The sequence below is a fragment of the Crinia signifera genome, chromosome 1 (assembly GCF_055691185.1).
Source record: "Crinia signifera chromosome 1, ASM5569118v1, whole genome shotgun sequence".
NCBI lineage: Eukaryota > Metazoa > Chordata > Amphibia > Anura > Myobatrachidae > Crinia > Crinia signifera.
Genome location: NC_139217.1, coordinates 25,909,390 through 25,934,523, shown reverse-complemented (window position 1 = coordinate 25,934,523; position 25,134 = coordinate 25,909,390). Strand labels below are relative to the sequence as shown.

Genomic DNA, 25,134 nt, shown 5'->3' with positions numbered 1-25,134 from the left:
TGTGATAACTTTGCATTTCATCATTTCAAACAAGTTCTTAGTTTTCTCTGCTTGGAGTGACTTCATGGCTGCCATTACTGGCAAATTGTGTAAGTTAGGTGTTAAGGATCTGTGGACAAACTGTGATCTATGGCGTGGGATCCAATATATGGCCCATTTAGTTTATGTTTTATAGAGGTGGAAATCAGGATTAATGGCTGTTGCCTTGACTCTCTTTGGACGTGGTGCCTTATTTGTCTCTTTATGTATTCTGTAGCACTTTAGCAAAGCTCGATAGATGGCTTGGATCTTTTTGTCTTGTTTTGCCGCCTCCTGGGTGCTTATTAGACCTGTCAAGATGTCAAAGATATTGCACAAAAGGGCAGCGGAGGGTCATGTGAAGGTTGTTGGCCTGCAGGGACTTTTGCTGTGTTTTATTTCTTTTTCCCGTCTAAACCCATTGCCACCTCAGTGTGTGTCCCGTCATTTTACAAAGAGAGTCAGTGAGAGGCAATACTGCACAGTACATAAATCAAAGCAAAAAGATCATGATCACAACCTTTTCAGCGGGACGTTCGTCAGCCTGATGGATGAGAGACTGTCAGTTCTGCAGGCCAAAGTCAAACTTATGTGAGAAAGGACAATTCCAATTCCACGATATCAAAGAAATGGTCTAGGTCTACACATGGAAAGCTTTGTGTTGTTGTGTGATATGTGTGTGTTTGTGTGCGTATACAACATTTCAGGAAACACTTTGCTTTTACTTTGTGGACGTTTGCGGCCTCTTGGTATGACCTGCATATTTGCCTGCTAAACGGGGAACATCCATTTATGATGCAGCGAGTGCTTGGAGGTTTACAGATTACAGATAATTTGGTACATTTGTGTTAGAAAGGGGCTGAATGGATTGAGCTCAATTTTCTATTATGTCTAACGACCATCTTAATAATTATATCTTTAGATTAGATAAACATGAGGAACATTGGGTATGATCAGGGCTTAAAGTGGTCCTGCAAAGGTGGGGGAACTAATTTCTCTATACCACCTTATTACTCCCTCTCCGCTCCCCCCATTAGGCAGGGACAGGGCCAGTGGTAGGGTATTTGTCATCCCCCCCTGCAAACTAGAATGCTTTACTGTGAGAATTACTGTGCAGGACCAATGTGGAGGTCAAAATGTTCCACCTCACCATTAGAGGGGGTGGAACTCAGTTCCACCCCGTTCCCCTTACTCTAACCACTGGGTATCATCATAAAGTGGAAATAATAACATATTGTATACAAGCTGCTAACATACTGTAGGTATAAAACCCGGTAAGTAATTGATACCTAAATTAATTAACTTTGATGTTATCGATTATAATCTGTAAGAGATGTCATCACTTCATGTTCATTAGAAATACCTGTCTGATATGAAGTACAGGGCTGTCAATTTAGATATATTCTCTTATGTGCTATTATCTTGTAGCATAAAAAGAATCAATTATACAGTATGACCCAGAGTCGCTGCTATTATCATGTAGCATTAGGGACCAACAGTATCAGAGAAGCCTTGACGTGGCCTTGTGGCTTAACCATATCTTTGCAAATACATGCAAGCTAGATCTCTGAATTCTCTATTATCTTGTGCTAAAGTCTTATAGTATTGCTGTTATTTTTTTATGTACTTAGGGAAATTTGTATCTTTTTTTTTCTTTATTAACTTTATTGGCCATGTATGCTTGCGCACACTAGGATTTTTTTGTGGATTACAGTGCAGCATCAAGCAGGGATGAAGGGGGGGAGGACATTACATACATTACGTTAATACATTACATGCAGGGGGCACATGCTCTCCGAACTGCGCAGCGCCTAGGCAGCCATCAGCGGTGCCATTGGTCGTTGCAGCAGCCAGTTAGGTGACAATATAAGCAGGGACAGTACAGTTTATCGCACAGGGAACACATACCGCCGAGCTGCACAGCACCTAGGCAGCCATCAGCGGTGCCACTGGTCATTGCAGCAGCCAGGTGGGTAACAGTATGAGCACGGTGTGAGGTATTAGTATGAGCAAAGACAGCACAGTTATCACGGGAGACACGGGATACATATGGCTGAGTGCACAGTTCCTAGGCAGCCATTGAGGCGCCATCTTGAATCTTCCTGTAGGGTAGCGTGGGTGGTGGTGGTGGTGGGTACGGGGGAAGAAAAAGTCAGTCAGTGAGGCCAGGGGAGAGTCAGTGGGGGGTAGGGTGGGTGCAGCGCCACCGCCGCAGAGTTACCCAGGCTGATGAGGCTTGCAGGGGGCGGGGTTGTCCTACCGGCCTCTGGGTGTAATGCTGAGGGTACAACTGGCTGATGTGCCTCCAGTCCCCTTCCTATCCTAGACTGGGGGAAAGGGGTTCGCCGAGTGAGCTGGGGCCCTTCTTACCAAGTCTGCTGGTCTGCTTGTGCCTTGTGCCCAGCCCTCTGCCTCCAAAGGGAAGGGAAGTGGAGGTGATCTGCCTTCCTGGGGTGTCCCCCAGGCCTATGGTGTTGCCGTGGGCTGCAGCACACTACTTCCCTGGCCGGGTGCCTCTCCGGCATCCTGGTTGTCCCCTTGGCCGATGGTGTTGTCAGGGGCTGCAGCGTACTCCTTCCCTGGCTGGGTGCCTCTCTGGCGTCCTGGGTTCCCCCCCCCCCCCGGCTGATGGTGTTGCCGGATGCACGCACTGCTATGCACAGCCTGGTGCATCCCAGCATCCACGGCGCTCGGCACTCAGCCTCCTCCTTGCTCCGGCAGAGCACACTCCTCCCCAGCCTCCACTGCCTGGCCACCTCATCTGCTTGTCCTTGACCTCCCTCCACCACTTGCTGCACGTTGATCCTGAGGCCGGGAATGGTGGAGCTCCGTGGATGGGGAGACAGAGCTCCACGTGCATGCGACCATCCCTGACCTCTTCCTTAAAAAATCCTCCCAGATTGTTTCCTTTCCTTATATTGGTGTTCACAAATGTCCCCGTAGACCCAAAATACAGTATACCACTTTTCTGTGCAGAGAGCATTTAAGTGACCTCAATACTCTGCAGCGAACATTCCAGTGACCTCAGTAAAATGAAGAGAACATTAGAGTTGCCTCAGTATCAGAGAGGTGTGGAGATCGCTTCTCTAGAAATAGGAATCCACCTGAAGTGGATCGGAATTGAACCAAAACACAGGCAAATCTTATAAAGAGATCTGAAACAAATCAAGTTCTTGTTCGAGTCTGCGATTCAGAATTCTTATTTTACATCTGAATCTCAGATTTTAGATTGCACAAGTTAAACAATATTAGCTGCTTTTATCTATTTTTATCAAATTACTATTGCTTTTTTTATCGTCTTTAAACCAAGCCAAAGTCGGAATCCGAACCAAAACACGTGAGACTGGTGGTGCCAAATCCTAAACCAAAACATGATGATGAATTAGAACAAAAGCCAAATCCAGTACACAGGGGTCTGCGCACATCTCTACTCGATACCAGTTACATAACATTTGAGGGACATCAACACCATGAATTTGAGTGACCACATGAGTGACATTAAAATTGTCACATCCTGCCGCAGGGGTACGTTGGCGCAGCGGGGCATACCCGTGCGGGCGCTCTGGAGGGGCTCCACTGGTGCAGGGTACTGCCGCTGGTCCTGTGTGGCTGGGCGGCCTCCCGGCGTGCAGGCGAGATCTGGACTGTCTGGAGCCGGGAGTTGCTCTCTGAGCGCCGGACTCCCTCAACGCCATCTTGGTTATGGGCAAACAGCCTGTTTTGGCCTTACTTTCGTCCAGGATGTCCCAAATGGATGGGAACCGCCCTAAACGGTATTTTGGAGGAAGGCCTGGTACAGGAAGTTGCCAGTGCAACATCTCCACAGTCTAGTACTGTGGCCATTAGTTCTCTGTGCTCCCCTGCAGTCTCAAATCATTTGTCCAGCATGTTTGTTATACAGAAGTCCACAAATTCCACCAGGCGTGACACAAATTACCTTTATACTGCATAATACAGAGCGCACATAACTTACCTCTGTACAGAGATCATTCTCTTTTTGTAACATCTGTTTATTGATTTTCAATCAAGAATCAACAACAATGGAATGATGGCATTACGTTTGTACATTGCAATTTCTGTTCGCCCTCGACCGCAACGGATCAATAAAGAATCATACATATCTTCAACAATCGAATAGGATGTCGTGATTGTTGAAAAGTCCGGTAGACATGTTTTTGTTATAGTCCATTATTAAACTTCCAGTAACCTTATTGTCTCTGGTATTGTTCAGAATTCTTGAGGTGTCGCATATTGCCATTATACATTTGAATAAATACTATACAATACAGAGAGCATTTGATTGGCTTCTGTACAATGCAGAGGGAATTTGAGTAAATACAATACAATGCAGAGAGCCTGTGATTAGCTTCTGTACAATACAGAGGGCATTCTAGAGACTGCTAGACATCTTACTATAATTTTAATGGTATGCTGTTAATGTTAAAAATAAGTGTTTTGCAATATATTTGTGCCCCTGTGCCCATCCCCCTGTCAGAGTTCCGATGGTCAGGAATCCAAAAGGAATGAACAACGCACCACATTATGGACAATGAACCAATCTCCTATATATTTGGCTACATCTGTCACTCAAAGTGGGTGTCTGTGTCTATAACGCTCTGTTCCTGGACTTTCCTCTTAATGTGTGATTGCCTTCATCTGTGCTGAACACCTTTCTGAGAAATTAACCTGTTTAAAACAGGTGATGGCAATCATATATTAAGGGGAAGTCTAGAAACAGAGCATTGTGTCCCTCCTGGAGAGGGTCATGTTGGGAGGTATGTGACAGAGAACCAGCCCAGTGAGCCCACAGACAGTGCCAGACGCCCACTGCCTTCCCATGTTGCCCAGCACTGCTACTCCACAGCCACCAGGTGAGCGCCCCCCTCCCGCGATTTGCGGCAAAACCTCCCCCCCCCCGCGCGCCCCCCCCCCTCCCGCGATTTGCGGCAAAAATACCCGCTCCCCCGCGACCCCCCCTACCGCGATTCGCAGCAAAAACACCCCCGCGACCCCCCCTCCCGCGATTCGCTGCAAAAAGAACCCCCCCACGACCCCTCCCGCAATTCGCGGCATAACCACCACCCCGCGACCCCCCCCTCCCGCGAATCGCGGCAAACCCTCCCCCGTGACACACCCCCCCCCCCCGATTCGCGGAAAAAACACCCCCCCCCCCCCGCGACCTCCCTCCCGCGATTTGCGGCAAAAAGAAACCACCCGCGACCCCCCCTTGCACGATTGCCCCCCCCCCCTGCGACCCCTCTCCCGCGATTCGCAGCACCCCCCCCCCCCCCCCCCCCACAATTCACAGCAGCCCCAGGATTAAATGGCACATGCAAAACACTGACATGGCTATGGTCGACAATGAAAAAGGTTGACATGAGTTTTTGAAGATTTATTTTTAATTTTTTTAATTTTTTCATATTCATTGTCATGTGTCGACATGGACACCAATGAAGTGGCACACTTATGTCAACATTTACATGTGTTGACCTTTCTGTGTTGATTTTTTCTTGTGGCGATTCGCGTCACACCCCCCGCAACCCCCCCTCCCGCGATTCGCGGCACCCCTGTGACCCCCCACCTCCCGCAATTCGCGGCAACCCCCCACCGGAACCCCTGTGAACCCCGCCCTCCCGCGATTCGCGGCACCCACCCCCGCGACCCCCCCTCCCGCAATTCGCGGCACCCCCCCCCCCCCCCCGTGATTCGCGGCAGCTCCAGAATTAAATTGCACATGGAAAACACTGACATGGCTATGGTCGACAATGAAAAAGGTTGACATGAGTTTTTTAATTTTTTTTTTCATTTTTTGAATATTTTCATATTCATTCTCATGTGTCGACATGGACACCAATGAAGTGCCACACTTATGTCAACATTTACATGTGTTGACCTTTCTGTGTTGATTTTTTTCTTGTGGCGATTCGCGTCACACCCCCCGCAACCCCCCCTCCGGCGATTTGCGGCACCCCCCGCGACCCCCCCCTTCTGCAATTCGCGGCAACCCCCCACCGGAACCCCCATGAACCCCGCTCTCCCGCGATTCGCGGCACCCACCCCCCGCAACCCCCCCCCTCCCGCAAATCGCGGCATCCCCCGCGATTCGCGGCAGCCCCAGGATTAAATGGCACATGCAAAACACTGGCACGGCTATGGTCGACAATGAAAAAGGTTGACATGAGTTTTTGAAGATTTATTTCATTTTTTGAATGTTTTCATATTCATTCTCATGTGTCGACATGGACACCAATGAAGTGCCACACTTATGTCAACATTTACATGTGTTGACCTTTCTGTGTTGATTTTTTCTTGTGGCGATTCGCGTCACATACAACCCCCACTCCCGCGATTCACGGCACACACACACCCCCCCGCGATTCTCGGCACCCCACCCCGTGACCCCCCCCTCCCGTGATTCACGGCACATCCCCCGCAACCCCCCCTACCATGATTCGCCGCAACCCCCGCCCCCGTAACCCCCCTCCCGCGATTTGCGGCAACCCACCCCGCGACCCCCCTCCCGCGATTCTCTGCAATCCCTCCCGCGATTCGCAGCATCCACCCCCCCACAACCCCCCCCTCCTGCAATTCGCGGCACCCCCACGACCCCCCCTCCTGCAATTCGCGGCACCCTCCGCGACCCCCCCCTCCCGAGATTCGCGGACACCTAAGTTGCAATACAGGGCATCTTTCATACAATTCTAACCATATTTCTCATATACAAACGTTCACAAATTAAGGGGGCGCAGCCCCTTACGACGGTGTGAAGAGCGCCCGTAGGGCGCGATGAATCACCTAGTCTCCTATATATTTGGCTACATCTGTCACTCAAAGTGGGTGTCTGTGTCTATAACGCTCTGTTCCTGGACTTTCCTCTTAATGTGTGATTGCCTTCATCTGTGCTGAACACCTTTCTGAGAAATTAACCTGTTTAAAACAGGTGATGGCAATCCTACATTAAGGGGAAGTCTAGAAACAGAGCATTGTGTCCCTCCTGGAGAGGGTCATGTTGGGAGGTATGTGACAGAGAACCAGCCCAGTGAGCCCACAGACAGTGCCAGACACCCACTGCCTTCCCATGTTGCCCAGCACTGCTACTCCACAGCCACCAGGTGAGCGCCCCCCTCCCGCGATTTGCGGCAAACCCCCCCCCCCCCCGCGCCCCCCCCCCCCTCCCGCGATTCGCGGCAAAAACACCCGCTCCCCCGCAACCCCCCCTACCGCGATTCGCAGCAAAAACACCCCCGCGACCCCCCCTAACGCGATTCGCTGCAAAAAGAACCCCCCCACGACCCCTCCCGCAATTCGCGGCATAACCACCACCCCGCGACCCCCCCCTCCCGCGAATCGCGGCAAACCCTCCCCCGTGACCCCCCCCCCCCCGATTCGCGGAAAAAACACCCCCCCCCGCGACCTCCCTCCCGCGATTCGCGGCAAAAAGAACCCCCCCGCGACCCCCCTTGCACGATTGGCGGCACCCCCCCTGCGACCCCCCTCCCGCGATTCGCGGCACCCCCCCCCCCCCCCGCAATTCGCAGCAGCCCCAGGATTCAATGGCACATGCAAAACACTGACATGGCTATGGTCGACAATGAAAAAGGTTGACATGAGTTTTTGAAGATTTATTTTTAATTTTTTTAATTTTTTCATATTCATTGTCATGTGTCGACATGGACACCAATGAAGTGGCACACTTATGTCAACATTTACATGTGTTGACCTTTCTGTGTTGATTTTTTCTTGTGGCGATTCGCGTCACACCCCCCGCAACCCCCCCTCCCGCAATTCGCGGCACCCCCCGTGACCCCCCACCTCCCGCAATTCGCGGCAACCCCCCACCGGAACCCCTGTGAACCCCGCCCTCCCGCGATTCGCGGCACCCACCCCCGCGACCCCCCCTCCCGCAATTCGCGGCACCCTCCCCGTGATTCGCGGCAGCTGCAGAATTAAATTGCACATGGAAAACACTGACATGGCTATGGTCGACAATGAAAAAGGTTGACATGAGTTTTTGAAGTTTTTTTGTCATTTTTTGAATATTTTCATATTCATTCTCATGTGTCGACATGGACACCAATGAAGTGCCACACTTATGTCAACATTTACATGTGTTGACCTTTCTGTGTTGATTTTTTTCTTGTGGCGATTCGCGTCACACCCCCCGCAACCCCCCTCCGGCGATTCGCGGCACCCCCCCGCGACCCCCCCCCCTCCCGCAATTCGCGGCAACCCCCCCACCGGAACCCCCATGAACCCCGCTCTCCTGCGATTCGCGGCACCCACCCCCCGCAACCCCCCCGTCCCGCAAATCGCGGCACCCCCCGCGATTCGCGGCAGCCCCAGGATTAAATGGCACATGCAAAACACTGGCACGGCTATGGTCGACAATGAAAAAGGTTGACATGAGTTTTTGAAGATTTATTTCATTTTTTGAATGTTTTCATATTCATTGTCATGTGTCAACATGGACACCAATGAAGTGGCACACTTATGTCAACATTTACATGTGTTGACCTTTCTGTGTTGATTTTTTCTTGTGGCGATTCGCGTCACACCCCCCCGCAACCCCCCCTCCCGCGATTCGCGGCACCCCCCGTGACCCCCCACCTCCCGCAATTCGCGGCAACCCCCCACCGGAACCCCTGTGAACCCCGCCCTCCCGCGATTCGCGGCACCCAACCCCGCAACCCCCCCCCTCCCGCAATTCGCGGCACCCCCCGTGATTCGCGGCAGCTCCAGAATTAAATTGCACATGGAAAACACTGACATGGCTATGGTCGACAATGAAAAAGGTTGACATGAGTTTTTGAAGTTTTTTTTTTTCATTTTTTGAATATTCTCATATTCATTCTCATGTGTCTACATGGACACCAATGAAGTGCCACACTTATGTCAACATTTACATGTGTTGACCTTTCTGTGTTGATTTTTTCTTGTGGCGATTTGCGTCACCCCCCCCCACCCCCCCCCCACAACCCCCACTCCCGCGATTCACGGCACACACACACACACCTCCCCCGCGATTCTCGGCACCCCACCCCATGACCCCCCCTCCCGTGATTCACGGCACACCCCCGCAACCCCCCTCCCATGATTCGCCACAACCCCCGCCCCCGTAACCCCCCTCCCGCGATTAGCGGCAACCCACCCCGCGACCCCCCTCCCGCGATTCTCTGCAATCCCTCCCCTCCCGCGATTCGCAGCATCCACCCCCCCACAACCCCCCCTCCTGCAATTCGCGGCACCCCCCGCGACCCCCCCTCCTGCAATTCGCGGCACCCTCCGCGACCCCCCCTCCCGCGATTCGCGGACACCTAAGTTGCAATACAGGGCATCTTTCATACAATTCTAACCATATTTCTCATATACAAATGTTCACAAATTAAGGGGGCGCAGCCCCTTACGACGGTGTGAAGAGCGCCCGTAGGGCGCGATGAATCACCTAGTGTAAATAATAAAGCTTAACTTCACTGTTTATGTTTAAGTCAGAGCAGGTCTACAATGCCACACAAAGCAACACAACACTGACAGTATTATCCTGGAAAACAAAAGGAATAAATAAGCAGGTAAAATTTAAATAATTGTAATTTGTTGATTAGCAAGAGGGGGCGGGTGTAGGGAGGCCACGGCGTTTGCACGGTTTCAACAGATCCAGCTTTATATCCTACATCAGGTCTATTGGACTCCACATAGATTAATGAGAATGGGGGGTATTGGGTCTGATACGTGTCCCAAGTGTGGGAGTCCAGATGCGGATTTCTGGCACTTACTATGGCAATGCCCACAGGTACACTCCTTCTGGGAGGCTGTCTTGGCTAGTGCTCGGGATACAGGTGTACAGGTCCCACTTGCTGATCCCCGCATTTGTGTCTTTGGACTGGAATTGGAGGAGCTGCTCCCTAGATGCCATAGAATTTATGTAAATACCCTGTTTACTCTGGCCCGTGTGTGTATAGCTAGAACTTGGATGGATTCTTCCTCCCCGTCCCATGCTATGTGGGTGGCTCTGGTCAACACTACCATATCTCATGAGCGATTTATGTATACCAAGAGGAATTGCCTGGGGAAATACGATAAGATCTGGAACCTGTGGCAATCATCTGCCCTGTATTTGCAAGACCCATGTCAGTGACTCCCTGTGACCCCCCCCCCCCCCACTCCCCCCCCCCCCCCCTCTAATTACAGAATTGATAAACCTCTGCTTATGTTTAGAGCTCGGTTGAACCCTTTTGGGACTCTGCCTCCACAATCCCCTGGGTACTATTGAACGCATCACCTGTCATGATCTTTGTTCAATATTACGGTGCGAATGTCTATATTCAAACACTACAACAAATAAATACCAACCTGTTCCCAACCTGGAATAATGTACCACACAAGTAAAGTTTAAGCTGTATATCTTTATTATTTTCTTTTTAGTTAAATTAGATATGTAAATGTATTACATGTAATCTGAAAAAAATTAATAAAAAAACACCTGATTAAAAAAAAAAAAGAGGGGGTGGGTGTGCTACATGGGTCCGACCGTCGGGATCCTGACAGTCATTATCCCGACATCAGGATCCTGACTGGCCGGACTAAGACAGCATGGTGAGCGCAGCTTGCTACGCGAGCCACCTATTCTATTCTCCCTCTATGGGGGTCGTGGACCCCCACGAGGGAAAATAGCCGACGGCCATCGGGAACCTGGCTGTCGATGTTTTGACACTCGGGATCCCGACGTCGGGTAAATGCCTTCGGGATCCCGACTATCGGGACCCCGTCCGGCACCCGAGGGGGCTGTGCAAGTGTACATTGCCAAGCAATCATCCGGGTTCTCTCTGGTGGAACTGTAGAGTAAATATACAGTGACAGCCACGATGATACATCCAGTAGAGGACCCTGTACGGTTAATGCAGCTTATAGCAAGAATATCATTCATACATAGCCCTCCAGGGCACTCAGAGAGAGGGTAACGTCTTTTGTTACATTTACAGCATTAATCTGTCATGTTTTAAAAGTTATTGTAGATTAAGCAGAATTTGATGTGCCAGGAATCATACGCACCCCTCGTTGAGTGACAGTTCCTGAAATCTTTCGTTTTCTGCAAGGACTGTTTTATTAAATTAAATGCCCTGTAACTTGCCCACACAGATAACATTAAGTGGCATGTTGTCTGCAGACAGAAGTCAGGCGGTTACTGAACTAATGATAATGAATATATGTAGGGCGGTAATGTCCCCTAATGTTATTGTTCATTTAGATAGGACAAGCAGAGATAGAGCAGACGTTAGTGTATAGTGTCTGGGTTTTGGGAGCTGAGCTGGCAAATTGTGTAGGAGAACACTACAAGCTCTGTGCAAAGTCCCAGTTATTGTGGTAAGGAGATTGTGGCCTATTTATGATTTAGGGGATGTTTCCTCTGCGATAATCCAGCACATAGGTCTAATTCGGACTTAATACTGTATATCGGCACCCATGGTGTCGGAAATGAGTCTACAATAGAACATCACTATATAGTACTTATTGGTTTACAGAGACATTATTGAGAACGGGGGAGGGGGGGTGGATAGGGTCGGTTGCTATTGGTACCATCACACCCCTTCATATTTAGGAGTTTTAGTAAATTTACTCCTTACACTACAAAGCTATCAACACAGGTTGTACGGGGTCAGCTGCTGCTGGTTGAAGAGTGCAAGAGTACAATTCTTAACTGAGGTCAAAAGGTGTCAAGTTTAAAAAGCCCAAGTACACGTACATACAGTATCCCAAGTACCCGTGCCTCCAGTATCCCAAGTACACGTGCCTCCAGTATCCCAAGTACACGTGTCTCCAGTATCCCAAGTACCCGTGCCTCCAGTATCCCAAGTACATGTGCCTCCAGTATCCCAAGTACCCGTGCCTCCAGTATCCCAAGTACACGCACTTCCAGTATCCGAAGTACACGTGCCTCCAGTATCCCAAGTACACGTGTCTCCAGTATCCCAGTATCAGTATCTCTGTGACGTGCTTCCAGTTTTCCCTGTATCTCTCAGTATCTCTGTGACGTGCCTCCAGTATCCCTGTATCTCTCAGTATCTCTGTGACGTGCCTCCAGTATCCCTGTACTCTCAGTGTATCTGTGACGTGCCTCCAGTATCCCTGTATCTCTCAGTATCTCTGTGACGTGCCTCCAGTATCCCTGTATCTCTCAGTGTATCCGTGACGTTCCTCCAGTATCCCTGTATCTCTCAGTATCTCTGTGACGTGCCTCCAGTATCCCTGTATCTCTCAGTGTATCTGTGACGTGCCTTCAGTATCCCTGTATCTCTCAGTATCTCTGTGACGTGCCTCCAGTATCCCTGTATCTCTCAGTATCTCCGTGACGTGCCTCCAGTATCCCTGTATCTCTCAGTGTATATGTGATGTGCCTCCAGTATCCCTGTATCTCTCAGTATCTCTGTGACGTGCCTCCAGTATCTCTGTATCTCTCAGTATTTCTGTGACGTGCCTCCAGTTTCCCTGTATCTCTCAGTATCTCTGTGACGTGCCTCCAGTATCCCTGTATCTCTCAGTATCTCTGTGACGTGCCTCCAGTATCCCTGTATCTCTCAATATCTCTGTGACGTGCCTCCAGTATCCCTGTATCTCTCAGCATCTCCGTGACGTGCCTCCAGTATCCCTGTATCTCTCAGTATCTCTGTGACGTGCCTCCAGTATCCCTGTATCTCTCAGTGTATCTGTGACGTGCCTCCAGTATCCCTGTATCTCTCAGTATCTCTGTGACGTGCCTCCAGTATCCCTGTATCTCTCAGTGTATCTGTGACGTGCCTCCAGTATCCCTGTATCTCTCAGTATCTCTGTGACGTGCCTCCAGTATCCCTGTATCTCTCAGTATCTCCGTGACGTGCCTCCAGTATCCCTGTATCTCTCAGGGTATCTGTGACTTGCCTTCAGTATCCCTTTATTTATGAGTATCTCCGTGATGTGCCTCCAGTATCCCTGTATCTCTCAGTGTATCTATGACGTGCCTCCAGTATCCCTGTATCTCTCAGTATCTCCGTGACGTGCCTCCAGTATCCCTGTATCTTTCAGTATCTCTGTGACGTGCCTCCAGTATCCCTGTATCTCTCAGTATCTCCGTGACGTGCCTCCAGTATCCCTGTATCTCTCAGTGTATCTGTGACGTGTCTCCAGTATCCCTGTATCTCTCAGTGTATCTGAGACGTGCCTCCAGTATCCCTGTATCTCTCAGTGTATCTGTGACGTGCCTCCAGTATCCCTGTATCTCTTAGTATCTCCGTGACGTGCCTCCAGTATCCCTGTATCTCTCAGTATCTCTGTGACGTGTCTCCAGTATCCCGGTATCTCTCAGTATCTCTGTGATGTGCCTCTAGTATCCCTGTATCTCTCAGTATCTCTGTGACGTGTCTCCAGTATCCCGGTATCTCTCAGTATCTCCGTGACATGCCTCCAGTATCCCTGTATCTCTCAGTGTATCTGTGACGTGCCTCCAGTATCCCTGTATCTCTCAGTATCTCTGTGACGTGCCTCCAGTATCCCTGTATCTCTCAGTGTATCTGTGACGTGCCTCCAGTATCCCTGTATCTCTCAGTGTATCTGTGACGTGCATCCAGTATCCCTGTATCTCTCAGTGTATCTGTGACGTGCCTGCAGTATCCCTGTATCTCTCAGTATCTCCGTGACGTGCCTCCAGTATCCCTGTATCTCTCAGTGTATCTGTGACGTGCCTCCAGTATCCCTGTATCTCTCAGTGTATCTGTGACGTGCCTCCAGTATCCCTGTATCTCTCAGTATCTCTGTGACGTGCCTCCAGTATCCCTGTATCTCTCAGTATCTCTGTGATGTGCCTCCAGTATCCCTGTATCTCTCAGTATCTCTGTGACGTGCCTCCAGTATCCCTGTATCTCTCAGTATCTCCGTGACGTGCCTCCAGTATCCCTGTATCTCTCAGTATCTCCGTAACGTGCCTCCAGTATCCCTGTATCTCTCAGTATCTCCGTGACGTGCCTCCAGTATCCCTGTATCTCTCAGTGTATCTGTGACGTGCCTCCAGTATCCCTGTATCTCTTAGTATCTCTGTGACGTGCCTCCAGTATCCCTGTATCTCTCAGTATCTCTGTGACGTGTCTACAGTATCCCGGTATCTCTCAGTATCTCTGTGACGTGCCTCCAGTATCCCTGTATCTCTCAGTATCTCTGTGACGTGTCTCCAGTATCCCGGTATCTCTCAGTATCTCCGTGATGTGCCTCCAGTATCCCTGTATTTCTCAGTGTATCTGTGACGTGCCTCCAGTATCCCTGTATCTCTCAGTATCTCCGTGACGTGCCTCCAGTATCCCTGTATCTCTCAGTATCTCCGTGACGTGCCTCCAGTATCCCTGTATCTCTCAGTGTATCTGCGACGTGCCTCCAGTATCCCTGTATCTCTCAGTGTATCTGTGACGTGCCTCCACTATCACTGTATCTCTCAGTGTATCTGTGACGTGCCTCCAGTATCCCTGTATCTCTCAGTATCTCCGTGATGTGCCTCCAGTTTCCCTGTATCTCTCAGTATCTCCGCGACGTGCCTCCAGTATCCCTGTATCTCTCAGTATCTCCGTGATGTGCCTCCAGTATGCCTGTATCTCTCAGTATCTACGTGACGTGCTTCCAGTATCCCTGTATCTCTCAGTATCTCCGTGACGTGCCTCCAGTATCCCTGTATCTCTCAGTATCTCCGTGACGTGCCTCCAGTATCCCTGTATCTCTCAGTGTCTCTGTGACGTGCCTCCAGTTTCCCTGTATCTCTCAGTGTATCTGTGACGTGCCTCCAGTTTCCCTGTATCTCTCAGTGTATCTGTGACGTGCCTCCAGTATCCCTGTATCTCTCAGTGTATCTGTGACGTGCCTCCAGTATCCCTGTATCTCTCAGTGTCTCTGTGACGTGCCTCCAGTATCCCTGTATCTCTCAGTGTATCTGTGACGTGCCTCCAGTATCCCTGTATCTCTCAGTGTATCTGTGACGTGCCTCCAGTATCCCTGTATCTCTCAGTGTCTCTGTGACGTGCCTCCAGTTTCCCTGTATCTCTCAGTGTATCTGTGACGTGCCTCCAGTATACCTGTATCTCTCAGTATCTCCGTGATGTGCCTCCAGTTTCCCTGCATCTCTTAGTATCTCCGTGACGTGCCTCCAGTATCCCTGTATCTCTCAGTATCTCCGTGATGTGCCTCCAGTATCCCTGTATCTCTCAGTATCTACATGACGTGCTTCCAGTATCCCTGTATCTCTCAGTATCTCCGTGACGTGCCTCCAGTATCCCTGTATCTCTCAGTATCTCCGTGACGTGCCTCCAGTATCCCTGTATCTCTCAGTGTATCTGCGACGTGCCTCCAGTATCCCTGTATCTCTCAGTGTATCTGTGACGTGCCTCCACTATCACTGTATCTCTCAGTGTATCTGTGACGTGCCTCCAGTATCCCTGTATCTCTCAGTATCTCCGTGATGTGCCTCCAGTTTCCCTGCATCTCTTAGTATCTCCGTGACGTGCCTCCAGTATCCCTGTATCTCTCAGTATCTCCGTGATGTGCCTCCAGTATCCCTGTATCTCTCAGTATCTACGTGACGTGCTTCCAGTATCCCTGTATCTCTCAGTATCTCCGTGACGTGCCTCCAGTATCCCTGTATCTCTCAGTATCTCCATGACGTGCCTCCAGTATCCCTGTATCTCTCAGTGTCTCTGTGACGTGCCTCCAGTTTCCCTGTATCTCTCAGTGTATCTGTGACGTGCCTCCAGTTTCCCTGTATCTCTCAGTGTATCTGTGACGTGCCTCCAGTATCCCTGTATCTCTCAGTGTATCTGTGACGTGCCTCCAGTATCCCTGTATCTCTCAGTGTCTCTGTGACGTGCCTCCAGTATCCCTGTATCTCTCAGTGTATCTGTGACGTGCCTCCAGTATCCCTGTATCTCTCAGTGTATCTGTGACGTGCCTCCAGTATCCCTGTATCTCTCAGTGTCTCTGTGACGTGCCTCCAGTTTCCCTGTATCTCTCAGTGTATCTGTGACGTGCCTCCAGTATACCTGTATCTCTCAGTGTATCTGTGACGTGCCTCCAGTATCCCTAGTTACAGCATGATACCTCAGAATGTAGAACAACTGATCCAAGTGTTACTTCATCATACATGCATGATAGATAGATAGATAGATAGATAGATAGATAGATAGATAGATAGATAGATAGATAGACCTTTTGATTGTTTATCTTCCCATTGTTGACCTAATACCTTGTGCTGACCTTCCAACACTGTCGACTTTAGCCATGTCGACCTATTTCATGTGTCAACCTTTAGTGGTCAACCTAATATATTTCGACCTTCATAGTGTTGTCCTAGCGACCGTATCCCACTTGCGGAACACAGCGTCTGAGACAGGTGGTCAATATGAGAACAGAGATCTAATTACCCTGATATTAATCCTTAAAGGGGCTACCAGCGGCATAACTACATTTTGGGCTCCCCCCCCCCCGCCGTTAAAGGGAGGGCGCCCAGCCACCCACCCGCCCCTCCGCCCGCCGCACCAACCCCCGCAACCCCCCCCCCCCCCATCCCCAGTCTTTACCTGTGTTCAGTACGTACGCGCTGGTCCCGGCTCCCTTCTTCTGCTATGAGGACCACCACAAAATGTCCGCCCCCATACAGCAGACAGTTTCAGAGAACTGTCTGCTAAATGGGGGCGGACATTTTGTGGTGGTCCTCATAGAAGAAGAAGGGAGCCGGGACCAGCGCGTACGTACTGATTACTGAACACAGGTAAATACTGGGGATGGGGGGGGGGGGGGGTTTGCGGGGGTTGGTGCGGCGGGCGGCGGGGTGTAACTATAGCATTGCAACCCCCGGCGCCCGCACATGCATAGTGCCCCCCCGCGGTCGCGGGGGCTGCGGTGCTGTAGTTACGCAACTGGGGGCTACCCTCTACTCCTTCGTCCCTAACTCTTCCTGATTCTGCCTAAACCTATTAGCCCACCCCCCTTCTTAGCCTTACCTTAAACCCTCCCATTTTAATTGCCACTACCTATTTCCCGGTCCTGCACCTAACCCTCCCCCCACAACCATATCTCCCCTAGTGTATAAACACCCCCCCCCCCCCCACACACACACACACACACACACACAGTAGATATATATTGCAACAGCTAGATCACATATCTCAGAGTAGTGACCAGCACCTGGGCTTTCTAGATGCATCTCCATATTACCGTGGGCCAGGATTGATATAAGATCGGTCAGGAATAAACTCTCACTAGCAGTATATTACCAGAATCAGAATCACGTTATTGGCCATGTATACTCTTGTATACTAGGAATCTTTTGTGGATACAGTGCATCATACTTCAAGCATGGTACAAGAGGGATAACAGGACATACATACATTGCATCAGGTGTGCATACAAATGACAATTGACATGTTAGGATTTGCAAGGTCAGACAGAGCAGTTAGGTGGTTAGATTAGCAGTATCTTACAGTACATTGTTCAATAGCTCAATAGCTACCGGGAAAAAGCTTTTTGTGGTTCTTGCCGACTTGGCAAGGATGGACCTGAAGTGTCTACCTGATGGGAGAACATCAAACAAGATATGGCAAGGGTGGAGTTTGTCCACCATGATCTTCCCAGCGCTCTTCTTGACCCTGCTTAAGTATTGTTCCCTTACAAGGGGAGGTCCGTCCCAATAATCTTCTCTGCTGTCCTCACCACTCTTTGCAGGCTTCGTTTGTCAGATTCATTGGCCCCTCCATACCAGATTGTAATAGAGGAACATAGAACGGACTCCACGATAGCAGTGTAGAATAGTTGCAGCAGCTCCTGCGCAATGTTGAATTTTCTCAGTTGCCTCAGGAAGAAATGCCAATGTTGGGCCTTGAAATTTGGTTTTCTCCTGAAGTCTACTACCATCTACCATGTTTTGATGGGGTTTAGGTCCAGGTTGTTTCTGCCGCACCACTGTGAAATCCTGTCCATTTCCCGTCTGTATGCAGACTCACCTGCCTCCTTGATTAAGCCAATGATGGTGGTGTCATCAGCAAATGTTATGATTTTTACTGACTGGTCACTCAGGGTACAGATGTTAGTCTAGAGGGAGAAGAGCAGGGGGGAGAGGACGCATCCCTGGGGGGCACCAGTGCTGATCGTACGCATGGCGGATGTGAAGACTCCGGCTTTCACCACCCGTTCCCATGCCATCGGGTAGTTCGCAATCCAGGAGCAGGGAGATTCTGAACCTTCTAGGGAGAGTAGTTTGGGCTTTAGGATAGTGGGGGCGATTGTGTTAAATGCCGAGCTGAAGTTGATGAATAGGACACTCACGTAGGTGCCTGGGTGATCCAGGTGTTCCAGGATATAATGCAGCCCTAGGTTAACTGCATCCTCAACACTTCTGTTTGCTCGGTAGGCGAACTGCAGGGGGTCGAGATGGGTGTTGGTCACTTCCCTCAGATGGTTCAGTGCCGGTCTTTCCAATGCCTTCATGGCCACTGCTATTAGTGCGACTGGCCTGTAATCATTTAGATCCTTCACAGCCAACTTCTTGGGAACGAGAATAATAACTGAGCGTTTGAAGCAGGCGGGGACCCTACTCGTTTCCAATGAGGTGATAAAGGTCACAGTGAAGATGGGTGCAAGCTGCATTGCACAGGGTAGATGGCGACACTCCATCAGGACCCGCAGCCTTCCTGAGTCTGACCCTTTTGAACATGATGCAATAATAATAATAATAATAATAATAATAATAATAATAATAATATAATGTGACGATTTGATGGCTATCCCAGGGCCCCCTGGGATGGATGGCACTGCAGGTTCTGTACAACGGCCTGATTTCACATGGTGCCTGCTGTGATTAATGCCAGCAATCCGCCAGGCTGAAACGCGCACTTCTGCCTCTGTGAGTCAGAACTGTATACACTTGTGATCGCTTAGCCTGTGTTCCACTTGCAGCTAATGCGATTCAGTCCTCTAATATTCCATATCAGGCTTTCCATTCATAGCAGCAGAAAGAACCCGGCTGACAAGCGCCCTGATATCAGTCTTGATAATCACTTATGTGTTCTTTCTTGCATTAAGAAATTCTCGGCACATTTCGGGACATTTGTCACACCTGAAGGGGCTCTATTTGCTTGTCACATGATTTATGCCGGTGTCAACCCAACCGCTTGCCTTCATATATATTCACTTTGCAGGCGGATTGCAGTGACTGACATGGTTCTCGTCTTGCGTACACGTGCAGGGTCCTCTGTAATCCTGGGCACCGTGCTGATCACGCTGTGAATTCCTGTGCTGATTTCATCATCTTCCAGGCCGGCTTAAGTGACAGTCCGCTGGGAATACTGACACGTACAGTAGATTTTGCTACAGGCACAAAACACTTGTTTTGTACAACTCATGACTTTGGGGCTGATTCTGGGCCGAACGCACAGTGGATGTAGTCACGTGGAAGCCTGGTTTACTACCTTATATGAGAACCTGTGCAGCTAACGTGGCGGGTGAATAGCAGTAGCAGTGGCGTAAGTTCAGCCCAGTGGATACGGTCATTAGGTCTACAGCAACTCGACAAGCATTGGGTTGACACCACAGGGTCGACAGGCAACAATGTCGACACGGGTCTAGTTAGACATGGGTCAAGGTCGGCATGTCTCTAGGCCGACATGGGTCCAGGTCAACAGGCCATTAGGTCGACACAAGCATTTTGTCGACATGGGCAAGGTCGACATGAGTTTTTCACTGGTTTTTGAGCCGACGTGCCGACAGGCAGTATTTCATGCCCTACCAACCACTAGGGCGCGGTGGGAGAATAAAATAGTGTGCCCAAAGCATTGTGAGGGAAGCAAGGGGACGCGGTGCACTTCAAACTGTGTCCATGTCGACTGTGTTGACATTCAGGTCAAAAACAGTGATAAAACCCCATGTCGACCTTTTGACTACCGGCCTTGCCCATGTCGACCTAATGCGTATGACGTCCTAGACCCATGTCGACCTTGACCCATGTCGACCTAGACCCATGTCGACCTTGCTGCCTGTCGACCTAGTGGTGCCGACCCAATGCTTGTCAACCTAGTTGTTGTAGACCTAACAACCCACACCCCAGCCCAGTTACCACCTTATATAAATGTATGTATATATTTATATATAAAATCACCTGGTGACGCGGGTGCGGGCAGATGACATCATCCAGGTGAGCGCAACAATGCCCCTTGCGGGCACGGTTATATATATAATTAGGTGAAAGTATTTACACAAATAGAGACACACCCACGAGCAGACCACCCAACCAGAACACCAGCCCCCCACATTATTAGGTGCTGGCCACAACCCCTATTATTGCGCATAATAGGCGCTTGATAATTTTCAGCTCCAGGCCCATTTAGACCTTAATCTGATCCTAGGTCACTGTAACAATTATCCAAGTCACTGTAACAATTATCCTAGGTCACTGTAACAATTATCCTATGTCTCTGTGACAATCATCCTAGGTCACTGTAACAATTATCCAAGTCACTGTAACAATTATCCTATGTCACTGTGACAATCATCCTAGGTCACACATTATTAGGTGCTGGCCACAACCCCTATTATTGCGCATAATAGGCGCTTGATAATTTTCAGCTCCAGGCCCATTTAGACCTTAATCTGATCCTAGGTCACTGTAACAATTATCCAAGTCACTGTAAAAATCATCCTAGGTCACTGTAACAATTATCCAAGTCACTGTAACAATTATCCAAGTCACTGTAACAATTATCCTAGGTCACTGTAACAATTATCCTAGGTCACTGCGACAATTACCCTAGGTCACTGTAATAATTATCCTAGTTCACTGTGACAATCATCCTAGGTCACTGCGACAATTATCCAAGTTGCTATAGCAATTATCCTAGGTCACTGTAATAATTATCCAAGTCGCTATAACAATTATTCTAGGTCACTGTAACAATTATCCTAGGTCATTGCGACAATTATCCTAGGTTACGGTAGTAATTGTCCTACTGTAGGTCAATGTAACAATTTTCCAAGGTCACTGTAACAATTACCCTAGGTCAGTGCGACAATTATCCTAGGTAACGGTAGTAATTGTCCTGCTGTTGGTCACTGTAACAATTACCCTAAGTTACTGTAACAAATGTCATCATTCGCTGCCACAACTGCCCTAGGTCCTGTATCTCTTTCCTATTGCTAATAGTAATAATAATAACATAAACAGGATGTGATACGTATATAATAGATGACCAGGATAACAGGCTTTGGAGCATTTTCAGCACTTCAGGTATTACAAATATTGCAGAACTGATAGAATTACAGAAGCACTGCAGCACACACACAGCAGTACACAGGACAATCCGGAACATGTGACTTCTAATGTAAATTCTCAGCACTGCTTTTTTTGACATGTAGCAGAACACGCCAAGGCCCCGCAGTCACATGGAAAGTTCCGGCGAGTCCTACAATCTGAGACACAATTATATTGTACAAGTGATGATAAAATCTCTATGTCCATCCTAGGAGACGCCTGCGCCCATTCCTCATCCCCGTACCTCTCTCATTACTCTGACAACTGAGAGAGGCTCGGCAATCGCTCACATGCCTGAATGATACATGAACGAGGTGTTTTAATGTGAAACAGAGCTGCGGCTTAATGAAAAAACAGCAGGACAAAAATGAGCAAAGATTTATATAGAGCGTATTCCTCTAATGGGGTCGCATCTATAAAAATAACAAATGAGGGGGTAGCTTTTGCCGGTGAAATAATAAATTAAAGCAAAGTTTTCAGGGCCTGAGTGCCGGCTATTTTTAGATCCTCTGAATTAAAGATAAAAAACATTAATAGGACACATATTACCGTATAACGTGCACGGCGGGATCCCGCCTTGTATGCCGGGCATATTAGTCACATTTCCATTGTAAACCAAAAGGCAGCCTTCTTATGTGTTCTCCATGGTGTGCAGCTCTAACTTCCCTCCCAATGGTACAAGGGACATGATTATAGTGTTATGACTTGTATAACTCATCACCGGTATAGTGTACTCAGTGGGTGGTAGGTGGTAGAGTAACCACCCTATGTGCCACCAGTGTGCAGAACACCTCCAATAACTTCTTTGTCTCTAGCGATGATATTTTTTTTTAAAGATCCAAGCTGATCAATACGTTCATTGATCTACCGATCAATCTGCGGTTTTGTTTGTCAATCTATCATACAGCTTGTAGGAACATTTATGGTCATCTAATAAAAACACGGTGGGTGGCTACTTGACCGGCCTTCTGTGATTGACTGTCTACAAATAATTGACTTGTTATTAATCAGTCGGCCGTCCTGCCCGTGCTGCCGGCGAGGAAACATTTTAGGTTCAGCTATTATTAGAAGATATAACCCTCGCTAACAAGGGGACGCAGCCGACGTACCAACTCTACTGACTTAATTTGTCCTTTCATTGTTTCTTACTTTACTTACCGGAGAAAATAAATACAAAACGAGAGAGTAGCGAGCCGGCCGGCTTCTAGCTAGTAGTCATTGGCTTCATTCCATAGGACATGACCCATTCCATTAGACCCATTCCATGACCCATTCCAAAATACTCCGCTTCTGGACTTGGATGCCAGTGGAGAGACCAGCAGAGGGACTGCAGCACAGTCTAAAATTCAAATAGGGGCACTACACCAACTGCCACCCCAACATCACCAGCTGGGACTCACTGGTAGTGGGAGGGGCTCCCCTATTTGGATTTTAGACTGTGCTGTAGCACCACCTCTGGGCCTACACATGGGGGGAGGGGCCCTAAACTGCACACCCTGGACATATGAGGTGCTACCTGCTGAGACTTGTAGTGCAGCAAGCAGGAGGAGGAGTTTGCAGGTGCACACTAAATATATATGCCAGACCTTTTAATATCTTGCTATATTGCATTTGAGGTTATTAGCATAGTAATGGCCATTAGTATGGGCTTGTCCACCGCATCCAGGTTACCTCAATAGGACAAGTCCCTAACACTACTCTGGGACAGGTCCAGGGCACAGGGCCCCCCAGGCCAGCCCAGCAGAACCACCCCATGGCATCACATTAGTGTGAAATTGAAGTGATAGTAAAAGGGATAGGGGAAATTATATGTGATAGGACTTACCTAAGTAAGAGGTAATAATAAATGTGAAGGATGCTACATATATATTAAACAAACTAAAGGGGTGATTGAAAGTGTACGATATGATGCCATGGAGCAGCCCAGCAACAGCAGCCCAAAGAGCCCAGCGCCCCAAACACAGTCCCACAGACTAACACTCAGCATATATGTATAGTAGGACTTACCCTCATAGTGCCAAGCTGAGGTGTGCAGTCTTGAATGTTGGGACTTCAACCTAATTAAAATCAATCTGGGACAGGTGGGTGGGGTGCTAGTTAAGGAGGAAGGCGTCTCTAGTTCCTTCCAGTGTGTATGAATACACAATATATAGTACATAGGGGGGAGGGGCCCTAAACTGCACACCCTGGACATATGAGGTGCTACCTGCTGAGACTTGTAGTGCAGCAAGCAGGAGGAGGAGTTTGCAGGTGCACACTAAATATATATGCTAGACCTTTTAATATCTTGCTATATTGCATTTGAGGTTATTAGCATAGTAATGGCCATTAGTATCGGCTTGTCCACCGCGTCCAGGTTACCTCAATAGGACAAGTCCCTAACACTACTCTGGGACAGGTCCAGGGCACAGGGCCCCCCAGGCCAGCCCAGCAGAACCACCCCATGGCATCAAATTAGTGTAAAATTAAAGTGATAGTAAAAGGGATAGGGGAAATTATATGTGATAGGACTTACCTAGGTAAGAGGTAATAATAAATGTGAAGGGTGCTACATTTCAGGGCATTTTCTAAGTGATCTCACTAGATCGTTTAGAAAATGCCCCTACATCGCTCCGTATGTAGCGGCCATAGCAATATATCAAAATATCTCCCATCTCGGCCACTCCGCTCTGCACAAGATCTGCGTCTCACTTCTGCACAGATCACTAGTTCCCATTCACTATTACAGGAACGGGGTGGAACTGAGTTCCACCACCTCTAATGGTGAGGTGGAACATTTTAACCTCCACATTGGCAGAACAGTAATACTTACAGGAAAGCATTCTAGTTTGCAGGGGATGCCAAAAACCCTACCACTGGCCCTGTCTCTGCCTAATGGGGGGAGGAGAGAGAGAGTAATAAGGTGGCATAGAGAAATTAGTTCCCCCACCTCTGCATGACCACTTTATGCCCTGACCACACACATAACCCTCTGAGGCACTTATGTATTATATAGCTTCCCTTCTGTAACTTGGTGGGACTGCTATGCTATTACTGGTGCCTGTCCTTGTGTTTCCCTCCTATGTCCCTATAGATTGTAAGCTTGCAGCAGGGCCCTCCTACCTCCAAGTCTGTCTGTTGTTACCCAGTTTGTTTTACCACTGTCTACTATTAAAAGCGCAACGGCATCTGCTGCGGTATATAAGAAACTGTAAATAAATCAATAATAAATAAATAAATAGCAATAACGACCTGGCCTCTCGCGTCGCTGTCACCCAGTGTTTTAGATGCGGCATGCTGGATAAATCGCCGGTCAGGTCCAGAGTTCTCACTTGAGAAATTCTGGGGTGCCCTATGACTTGTGACCACATTGTATAAATAGAAGTTGCAGGGGCTCTGCACTCATTCACTAACAATAATAAACAGTGGAGATTTAGTTCATGTATTGAGCAATGAATTTAAGCCTGCAGCCCCCGGCACAGGACCCCGTTTCTCTGCAGGTTCTAAAACTACTGCTCAAAATTATTACCATAAACATAACTTTAACATTAGCGTGAAAGTTATGTGTTAGTGCGATTTACTGCATGCACATGGGAAAAGTCCAAATACTGTTTTAGGTTAAACAGATGACTCTTACTGTACATTCCAACATTTGTCGCCTTCAAAGGGGGACACTCATGTGGGGAACGTGGACCGTGGATCCGTCTTGCGTCACTACAGGAACATGGCCATCTCTGTGAATGCTGCTGGCCATGCTTCCGGACCCTCTGCATCTCTGATTAGATGCTCTTGGGCACAGCGTCTATTCCCAACTGTCCACCCCCCACCACAGGACACTG

The 25,134-nt window shown here is 48.9% G+C and overlaps 1 protein-coding gene across 4 annotated transcripts in view; it reads left to right on the top strand.

The window, feature by feature from the left end:
* CTNNA2 (catenin alpha 2) overlaps positions 1 to 25,134 on the top strand; it is a 1,425,647-nt gene that overhangs the window by 1,346,798 nt on the left and 53,715 nt on the right. The gene's annotated exons all lie outside the window — the stretch shown is intronic.